Here is a 12131-nt window from a genome sequence, read left to right on the forward strand (position 1 = left end):
TAATTAATATTTTATTTAATCAGTAGAGATATATTAATTAAAGGTTATATATATAAAAATATTATAATTATAATTGTCATAATTGATAAAATAAAACAATTTAACTTTTCACTTTTACATTTAAGTCTTATCTCTTTTAAGTATTAAGTAAATCTTAAGTCATTTGCATGTTCGTCTTATATGTTACATATAAGACGAAGATTTCATTTTATTAAAAAGCATTTCACATTATTAAATCAGAAACTTTTCTGAAATTCATTTGTTCCAAACATTTTATTTATTGATAATTGATGAAATGAGGTTCATATATGTGTGTGAACAACATCTATATTCTAGAAAAAGTATATTAATCATATCAAAGAATAATATTTTCGTTTAAAATTCATTGCAATGCATTGATACAATTTTCAGCAAAATTCCTTCAACAGAATCTGATTTATTAACTCTGATTCACGCTATACATTTAATTAATTAACAATAAAAGCAGCATCTCTAAAGACACTTTAGTGGATTTAATTTAATACGTATCATACGTTAAATCTTGAAACTGACTGTAAGACCAGCCTGAAAACCTTTATGATGTAAAAAAGCATTGTCAAAGAAATAGCTGATTATATAATTTTCTATTGGAAAGGAATCAATCGAAATTTAAATAAAGATAACTAGTATACCAGTTTACCATTGGGAAGTTTCCTCACAAAAATGGAGTTAAATCAGAAAAAAAGTAACTTGAAGGTTAGAGGTGGTTTGCAATTTCTTGTTTATTATAAATGTTAGATCATTTTTGACCGCTTGTTCCTCTTCTGGCTTTTAAATTGTTTTCAATAAAAATTGCCTACGAAATTTCCTGTTTTTTTAAAAATAAAACATTGTGATTTTTTAGAAATTTTTAATATATTTTTACTTTAAACATTGCTTTTTAATCATCTAAAATCCTACATTGGGGCATGTAGTAAAAAATTCTTAGGTGCACAAAAAATATCGACGGGAAGCAAAGTAACTTTATGAATACACCGTTTCTGCTTTATCTTTTGAGAAATATCGAGACTGAAAGTTACAAAATGTTCAGCATTTTGTTTATCCGTTGAGACAAACGTGACCCAAATCATTACGTAACTGCATGCTCTATGATAAACTTTCTTTTTCTTTTCACCAAGTTCAGATTTAGAAGATCTGATTGCAACCTCAAATATTTTTCAAAACAGAAATTCCATGGCACGAGGAATGAAATCTATGAAGCCTCTATAAGAATAATTGTATTCTTTCTTGAATTGTAGACTTTTCAGTAGGCGATGTTTATTAATTTCGATTTTTCTTATTTTCCCAAGATATTATATAGATTCTTCCTTACATTTGGAAGGTGTTGTTTAAAAGTGATATTGGTTTATCACTATTTTTACGATATTTACGATTGATAACCATATCGTAAAATATTGGCTCCTTACTGGTGGTTAAATTACAATTTTAATAAAAGTTGTTAATCAGAAAATTGCTATAAGCTTTAAGGAGAGTTATAAGAAAATCTACAAAAGAAATTAGTCAGGTTTCTCGAATTTGCTGGAGGAAAATATCCAATATCAGAAAAGTATTGATATAAGGATCTACAAATTATATCGAAATTTACTCTGATTACTATTTTAACTCTTTCCATCTGTTATTTTACGTCGAACTAATACTCACTTCTTCTTTTCTTCATATTTTTAGTCTTGATTAACATTAACGCACATCTGTATTTCAAAGAGGACATAAATATACATAAATTAATCAAAACTAAACTTTAATTATATTCCTTTCAGAAAAATTACCTCATTATTAAAAGAATTCACTCAATTTTCGCTTTAAAAGTTGTTAAGCATTTAAATTAAATATATTCTAAGTTACCCAATGCTGAAATTCGATTAAAGTAAAGTAAAATAATTGATATTTTAATGCATAATAATAAAATATTACATAATTCTGAACTGATAATATTTAAGTTTGTGATATAAAATACTACACGTTTTGTTCAATTATCAAATATTTCCCATTTTGTGATGGCTTAATATTTATCTTGAAATTTTAATGTGATTAAAACTGAAATAATAATGTTCGTTTATTCATTTTTCCTGACTAAGAATCCTAGTAGTACACAGGTTGTATGATTTTAAACAATATTCACATTGTTGTATGGTATTATTGAGTACCGAATAATCTAATATCGCACAATATTTTACAATATTATACAACATGCTATACTACTTGAGAATTAGTTAATGAATTTATTTCGAATTTATAAGCAAAATTTATATACTTGCATCAGATCTCGAATAATTTATTTTAAATATTGAATAGGTAATTTAAAATTACATTTTCGAAAATATATCTTTAACAAATTTAATATTCTAGTACTCTCCTTTAGATCTCTCCTTTAGAACGCAAGCACATATCGTTCCAAAAATATTCTTTTATTATGAATCGATACTCATTAATTATATTTCACATAGTTTAAATTAAATAACAAACGCAATTATGTTAATGAAAAAATATTTAATTTATATTCGATTTTAATTAATAGAGACAAGTTCAAACGAATATATCTCGTGTTTAATTTCAAACTCATCCATTTATATTCAAACTCCAATAAACAAACTCCCTCTCTATATTTAGAAAAAAAGAGACGTGATAAATCAAATTAAATATATGGAAATAATAGTAATATTTAAAGAACAAAGATACGCGATAAAATGTTCTGGTATTTTGCTTAAGTACGAAGATAAAACTCGGAATTTATTCCTATCTCAAGTAAATATCTTATTCTATGCATTGAATTCATTAATCATTGCTCCGTAAAATGCAAATTTCTTTAAGCTCTATCTGAACATTCAATGCATTCTTGCTCATTGCATAGGTGAGGCAATTATTCGCTTATTTATATGCAGAAATTCTATCCAGAATATGATTTAAAGAATTAAAGTTGGCTTTTGTGTTGGAGGCTGAAAGTATTACATATGTAATACAGGATTTATTTTGAATAGATTTCGCCCTATTGATACCTAATTTATTTTACCTTCACCAGAAATATATTCTCTGTAATTACTTCGAAGTATTTAATAAATGACTCGTTTCTTTTATTTCAGTGCTATCTCATTGCAATAAATGAATTGAAATATATTGTATGGAATTATTAATGCATTCCTTTTGCTTTTAAATCAAAAGAAATAAAAATGTTACTAGAATTGAAGAGGTTACTGTTTTATTGATAGAAAACTGAATTTTAATTAAATGCCATTTCCAAATTTGTTTTAAAATAAAAGAGGATATTTATTATTTCTAAACTTCATGCTACCAAACAGTGATTCAGATTAGTTCAAAGGAGTATTCCAGTTTTGCATTTTCATGAAGTACAAGATATAACTTGCTTTTTAAATTTTTAATATCTGTAAAAATGTGATAAATTGAACTTAACATATCCTTAATATTATTTTTTAATATAAACAATTAATTTAAACTTAACTTTCAGCCTTCAAAGTTTTAATTCATAATACCTCCATGTTTTTTGTTATCAATATATATTGGGATTTTGATCTTAAAAGGATACTCTGATTTTATATCGTGAATTTTAAAAATAATATAAGAGTTTTTAGTTATAATTATCAAATACAATGCCTGAAACTGATTTTAATTTAAAAGCAGATATTTTATTGTAAATACTGAAAAAATTCATACTTTGTATAAATGTTCGTAAATAAATAAGAAGTTTTTAGAAGTAAATTTTAAAAAGTACTAGAAATTTAAATTTAATGATATAACAAAAGATGTCCTCTTGACAAATTTACATCCCTTAAGAAATAATTTAATAATATATATATTAAGATAACTTTTCCGAAAATGTATGTCGTAGCTTTTTGACAAGTTTAAAAAGATTAAGTGATCAAAATTTAATGTCTATTCAAAATTTACTGACATTTTTTTTTTCAATTCAAATTTTGATATTTATATAATTTATCTCAATACAGAAGTGGTACATAACTTTGTTCAACGTACTTACTCTTAATTCTTTTAATTCTTTGTAATCTCTCCTAAAATTTGAACTTTAATTTGAATGAGTTGATTAAGTTTCACATAATATAAAATCTTTTTTACTGAAACCATACATTCTGCTTTAATGTATGCATGTATAAATACAGAAGTACAGTTTCTTTTCTGTACTTTTCTGTACAGAAAAGAAAATCTTTTAATATTTAATTCTTAACTGTATTTCAGTATTTATATATATAATTTATACACTATCTGTAAGTTTTACTCTATGAACATTTATCTTGGTTTTTCATAAAATTCTGCTTTTAGTTTTAATTTCAAAAAGATTTAAAGGAAGTAAGTAATAATATTTATCTTGTTTCTATCAATAAATATGCTTTGAAAACAATTATGAAGTCTAAGTTATGCAATCCTTCAATTTTATGTATCATCACACAAATTCCGTAAAATATTCTCGATATTTTGGCTTTTAAATCAAAAGTGTTGAAATTTCGAAGAATCAAATTTGTTCTTGTAATTTATTTTTAATTAACTTTTTAATTGCGTTTTGTCAACATGATAGCAACAGATTATTAAAAGCTTTTTTTTACCAAAAATACCGAGTTGGTGAAGATTAAATTTCATTTTTATTTTGTGTGAAATACATTAAAAAAAACATGATTATAAAGTTTTTTTAAAAAGTTGATTACAACATTTGGCGAAAGCCAAACAGTTTAAAATGTAATTCGCCAAATTACAGACACACAAATTCAATTTTTTTATATGTAGAAATAAAAATAAGATTGCATTTCATAATTTGTCACCCTTTTGCCCTTTGGTATTCTATAAAATGGTTAGGAAATATATAAAATATTAATCGTTCCATATTTTGCCGACCAAGTTATAGCAATCTATAATACGCCAGACTTAAAATTTTCTGCTGAAATATGTACTTTGTAAAGAACTGATTAAAACTGAATGTACGAGGATTCGCAATAGTTTGTATAATAATTCATTTAACTCCTTTTGTTGAGTTTTAATATGTTGAAAAAGTAAAAAAAGAAAAAATCATCAAAACATTAGAACCGAATAGAATTTACAGGCAATATCAGCAAACATACTGGCTTCTGCGAAAAAAATTTTATACACCATGAAAATGAATTTTCGTTTCGTCGTACGTCTCTTATGTTAATCTTTTCATACATAATAGATGGTTTCCAATAATAGTTTCCAAATATAATTTATTTTCAAATAAGAATAATTATGTAACAATTTATTTTAGTATTTACTTTCAACGGAATTTTAATTTATTGTTAATTCTAAAACAACACTTTGAAGCACTTTAAAATATTTTTCTAATTATATAATTTCTGCGATCTTCTCAGGTTGATTCGCACGAAATAATCGTGACTGTAAGTGATTATTAAACGCAATTTTACTGTAATCAATTATGAAGGCAGTGAAATTAATGGGAATCTGTACTCCAGTCATCATTTTAATTGAAATTACTTAACGTATTTTCAATTACCAAGTTTAAACTGCTAAAAGTTTAAATTAATGATGGGAATGAACCGAAAGTAATTTTAAAATTTCAAAGCCTAATGATTATTCTTATAATGGATTGAATGAATGCTGTGTTGTTGTATAAACATCAGAATGCTATAAATGACGAACTTAAAATCTAATAATACATTGGAAATTACTGGGCTATTCTATTTATTAGTATTAATTATATCAAGGAAAACGCGTTTAAAAGTAATGTATTTAAATAGTAATTGATTCTAAAAATCATTTTTTAAATAAAAAAAAACATTTCTCGAAAAAAAAAGAATGAGCGCATTGAAAATTGTTGAATTTGCAACCAAATGATTCATGGTAATATAAATATCGACCAATATTTTGGAATATCAATAGACTGCAAACTTAAAATATTTTGATGTATTAAGCTAATTAAATTATTGTTAATCTCTCTAAGCATATTCTTAGAGAGATTAACAATAACTTAAGCATATTCTTCATCTATTCCGTAATCCTAGACTACATTGTTAATTTTGATGGAAGTTGGTAATTTTAATATCGCAGGATTTTTGAAAGTCATTGCGTTGTTTTGGGAATATATATATATATATATATATATATATATATATATATATATATATATATATATATATATATATATAATGATATTTAACTCTAATTTCAATTTAATTAATTTTCATAGTAACTTCATTCTAAAATATTCTCTTATTTCGTGATCCAATTCCACTGTCTCTACTTAATTAATTCAAGAGAAGCTTTGTTAAATTGTTGAATCAGCTAAAATCTAACTTTCCCACACTACGCGTGAAGAGATAACATACCGCTGATCAAGCAAATTCTTTTTTTAAATCTTCCTGTGTTTCCCCTACCTTCTCCGCGCCTGTAATGAAAATCCCTACCGAAATCTCATAATACATTAGCACTGTAAAGAAATATTTTCCCTATCAAAATCATAGGTTATATAAGACCAGGGATAAAATGTCCAAGAGCTCTTCCCTCATTCCTTTCTGTGTCGTTCTGTGTGCTCGTCGCTTGTACATATGCTTGCTTCTTCAAAATGAAATAAAACGACAGTCACGAAATTAAAAGTATCTTCATTGTCTTCAAACTGCATCATGCTTCGCAACAAATAATATTACATATATATATATATATATATATATATATATATATATATATATATATATATATATATAATATACTATTTTTAAGCATGTTTTCGTTTCTTTCGTAAGACAAATAGACATTCTTTGTAAGACAAATGTTAAGTGATTAATCGAGTTAAAAAGCCTATAAAAGAATAAAGTTTCACAGAGGGAATGTATAAGTAAGAGTTTTAAGAATAGATGCATTAGTATATCATTTTCTGAACTATTAATTAATTTTTAAAAAGTTTTTTTTTTTTCGATTTTCCTAAAAGTTTTCCTAAAAAAATGGTTTTTAATTCTTTTGTGACGATCTAATATACATACATGAATGTCATCATTGCCAATTTAATGATCAGATAAAAACTCATAGAATATTGTTGAAATAAAATAAATTATTTTGTTAAATGTTGAAATATCCATTGAAAGTGGCCAAAATTATATTTTCAATCCTAATGATTGTATTTTAAAAGCATTTGAGCTTTTGAATGAAAGGTAATTTTAAATTTTCTTATAGCATAAAATTCTCATTGAAACATTCTAATGCCCTAAATGTATTGCAATGTCTTAAATAGATTTAGGGCATTTGGAAAATGTCAGGAAAATAACGCAAGATGTCCTCTACTTATTAAGAAAGATTAGGTATTTTTTGCTTGAATTTTTAGAAATTTTCTGCTTGGAAAATGTTGATTAGTTTATTAATTTCATAAATATAATTTCGTTAATGAAATTTGATTGTTTAGTTAACATTTGTTTAACTATTCGTGTAAATCATGAAAAATAAACAAAGATTTCTAATAAATCTGATTTTCTTCCTGTATTGCGTATTATCGTAAAGAAAGAGATAAAAACTAAATATTATAAATGCTATCGATTTGAAGATGCATAATAATTAGCATACTTACTAGCATAACATATATAAATTCTTTTGATTTCAAGCTACATTGTAATTGATATTATTTTTTATTATTTAGGCAACTTTACTTAAGGACTTTACTTTACTTTAACTATTTTATAATATAAATTCCATAATCTTTGATCAAAGTTAAAAGATATAATAAAATTCCATAAAATATCCAAATTTGTAACTGATAGATTATACAGTAAAGTGTAATCATTTGCATCAAAATACTGGATGTTATACAGTATTACTATTTTTTTTTACTTTGATTTCACGAGGGAAAATAATTGTATTCATTAGTTTTACTTGGAATGTAAAACGTGATACTATCTCCTAACAAATTATTCATTATCTGCATGTTTTGTTAAATAGTTAATATTCCACTGACCCACATCCCTAAAATATGTGTAAAATGAATTTTATATCAAAAAACATTGAATTTATGTGCCTGCGGGAAGTTCATAGCTATGAATATGCAGTAAACTTTGTGATTGCATTTAAAATTAAAACGCGTGTATTAAAAGAACGGAAAAAATGAAGTATTAATCAATTTCAAACGTCTAGTTAATGTATATTTATTAACTTAATTCCGTAAAATTTTAATGATTTCACATCATTCACGAAGTGGGAATTTATTTTAAAATCGCCTGACGACACATAAAATTTATCAACTGGCATTAAACTCGGGCAGAAAATCCACATCACGCAGTTTCTGCAATCAGTGTTTTCGATGGTTAAGCATGCCTCGAGTTGAAATTGAATTATCGTTGAAATCAGCCAGCGTCGCCAGACTCAGTTAAAAAGTCTGGGATTTGTTGCTAGTCGTTTTGGCGGACTATTTTTAGCAGTCGGAATTTTGTTTAATCTAGAAAATAGACGCCAAATAAACGATTGAAGAGTTAAATGCTGTCTTCCAGTTTTAAGGGCAGAAATTGGATAAAAAGCATCTAACTTTAAAAAATTAAAATTACTTTCTTTCATATACAAAAATAGATTTGCAAAGTAATATTGTTAAATCATAATTTTTGAGCAATTTTATTAATTATCACACCTAATACATGTTTGTTTAATAAAATATGTGAAGTTGGAGGATTATTTTGTGGTAAAAATTATACAATGATTTGAGCTTTATATCAATATACCATTTTACAACTCTATTCTGATTACTTTTCACATGTTTTTAAGACATGGTAGTGGAAAAATAATATATAATATAAACTTAAGATTTGAAATATTTGAAATTTTGAGGAATTAATTTTGAAAAAAAATGAGAAAGGTGAAATAAAGTATTATAATTAATATACAAAAATGCAATGATATCATTTTTATGTATATTAAACATTTAATTTAATTTTTAATTAAACTCGAAATTTATGGATTTTATTATTTGAAAACTTCATACGTGTAATGCCTAACGAAAATTTGAAGAAATAAAGACAAAAACATGAAAATCAAAATAAATTGATGTCCTTGAAATTAACTGAATGAACTAAACATACTGGAATAATTTAACTAGATGTATGGATTTTTCTAATATACATTTTATTTTTTAAAAGATGAAGAACTTCTACCATTTATTAAAACTTATTTTTCATGCAAGAAGACCAAATTTTCCATGCTGCTTCTTTCAAGGACATTTGCCAAATATTATTAGTTTTACTAGAACCATCTAGTTCCAGGCTCTTAAAAAATCTAATTTAAATATAAAATTAAAAGTTCTACAGAAATTTTCTTTAATATTTTTTGTACATGTCTTCTTAAGAAAAATTAGTTTGTCTATTTGCGACTGACTAAATAGAGGGGTTTTTTTTCAGTAATTTTTAATATTTACTATATAGTCAATCACCATACTTTTATTAAATGAGCGTTTAATATTTTTTATTTGGCCTCTAGAGAAGATAGAAAATATAGAAAAAAAATAGTTTTAGCTAGATTTCAAAGGCTGTCAAAACATTTGACAGGTTAAAAGAAAATTCTTTCGTATGCAACTTGAAGCTCTTTAAAAGTTGATGGATTCACAAACTGTATTTAAAAGAGTGCGTGAAAGATTATTTAGCGATTTTTTTTTCCTTTTTCCTAAATAAAATGAAATTTTTACATATTACGTTAATCTCATTTCTAGTATTTTAAATCAATACATGTCCTTTTAAGTATTAAAAGTTTTACATATATTTCCTACTAACCGCCTTTGGTGACCAGCCAGTTCTCCAATCTTAAAGTTCGTTAAAATTTTAATAATAAAATATTTTATGCAATTCCTACTTTAATAGCTTCTTCATCAAAATATTTTTCAAACTTCAAATTTTGATAGTCATATAATTCACTCATAATATTATAAAGGCCTTCAGTCATAACGTAATATGTATCTCTCTAATTTTCTGTTAGCTCCCGTAGAATTTATGCCTTAAATTAAAGTGGAAAGGTTTAATCAGCAATTAATATAATATTTTTTGCTGAAACAAAGCATTTTTTTATAAAATGATTACTGATAACAGAGTCTCTGAGCGTTTACACTTTATGGGCACTAAAGAATATCTTTCTTAATTTATGTGATATCTCAATAATTTGTCAACAAAATTTTCTCAGATTCATCATGAGCTGATAGGTTATTTATCAATGTTTAATTTTAAATGCATCAAATATTAAGAAAATAAACAGAATCGTTTGAAATATTCGGCCGGAAAATTGTAAGCCTAGCCTCATTGGCTTGGGAAAAAACTGAAACTTACTCATTTGGCAGTGGGGAAAATGAAAAGTTTTTTTTTGGCGGGAAGATTAGTTTTTAATTAAAAAAAGTATGAAAAATTTAAAAATATCTAAATAAGAACTTATAGACAATTTTACAATCTATACTTTACCAGGTATTTGTGTCAATAATGTTAAACGCAATTTTCATTTGGATAAAACAGATGAAAGAGCAGGAAAAAAAATTATAAAACCTATGCATACATATATGCATAATTGCTGTGAATCCTAATTGTTCAGGTAGAATTTATACTTGCTTCCAAAGTTTAACAGGTTTCTTCAATGACACTTTCTCGCTTCACTCAAAATACTTAGAAGTCCATGTGAGAGAGTTGATTATTTTACACAAACTAAATCTTCAAGATCATATATTCAGGAGCTTTTTTAAGTTTTAAAGAATAAACATGATTTAGAAGGACGGAGAATGTAAATGCAAAATTTTAACTAAAATATATTCTAGTGATATATTTCCAATCAAAATATTACGTGTAAGATGAACATCTGAAAAATATCGGAAATTTAGAAACTGTAAAAGAATTGCTTAGGTTAAATTTAGTTAATGTTGGGTTAGTGCATAATTATCAGGCTTTTTAAACGATATTAAACGATTGTTCAGGAACACTATTTGTTATGAAAAAGGAAACCTAAAAATTCAACAATAACATTTTTAAATGATTAATCTGGAACGTAGTCACCATCAATTTTAATAATTGCTTCCTATGTGCAGAAACGGAGCCCGCTCGTTTCGTTGAAGCAAATCTGCAAAAATTGGAACTCGTTCGGCTTTATTGTTGTTGCTGAGTTCGTGGGGGACTCATCCAGCCGATTTCGATACATTTCCAAGCTTTTTGAGATGACAAACGATGGTTGAATGGGCCACATTGTAGTTGCCAGCCAGAATTCGAGTTTTCAAACTTTTGTCCCCTTCTGCGGCTACCAAAAGTGCCTCGTCATCGCAAACCGATGGTCGATCTCTTCCTGGCTTATCCTTCAAGATAGTGTCGCCAGGTTTGAAACGGGCAAATTATTCCCTGCATCGACTTTCGCTGATTGTGCCTTCACCAAAAGTTCATTGAGATTGCGAAATGACTGCACTACTTTCCATCCTTCTCAAAAGGGTGCATATGAGTATGATTATCGACACGCATATTATGTAGAAGAATATTTTAATTCATACATTTATAAAGTATTGTAAATTTTTTAATAAATATAGCACGTCTAAGAAACGCTTGATAATTATGCCCTAACCCAATATTTATCATTATAGTAAAGCAGATAAGTTCATAAATAACTTGTATAATATAATTTTATTCAACTAATATCTCGAATCTTAAATAAGCATAACATTCTGAAATTTTTAAATTTTGGTCAGAAAACGAGAGAACCCTGCGAAGTGCAGCTATCTCCAAATTCCCGTTCCATGCTATTAATGACGCTCCAGTGTGTTACCCCTCCATGCATTCTCCAAAGCTTGAAATATGATGGATTTTCAGTGAGAGGTTTCCTTAAAGCTACATTCCTCCATTTTAGAAAATCGGTTGCGGCTTTCACTTTTGCCTTGTCGAATCTGGCGAGCATCAGACCCTCTTATAACTCAGCTACTCTGTAGAATCGAGTCTTGGCCTGAGGTCCACCGTTCGTGAAGTTAACTTCTTCTCTGTTAAGGCGGCTACTTATATGCACTTAAAAAATTTAGGAGATTTCATGTTTTAAAATGCCTATATACTCTCAAATTCTTAATATTTGTTTGATTTGAGTAATTGTTTAATCCTTAGAACTTAAAAAAAGTGAAGAGAAATTAGTTT

The sequence above is a fragment of the Argiope bruennichi genome, chromosome 9 (genome assembly GCF_947563725.1).
Source record: "Argiope bruennichi chromosome 9, qqArgBrue1.1, whole genome shotgun sequence".
NCBI classification, from domain to species: Eukaryota; Metazoa; Arthropoda; class Arachnida; order Araneae; family Araneidae; genus Argiope; species Argiope bruennichi.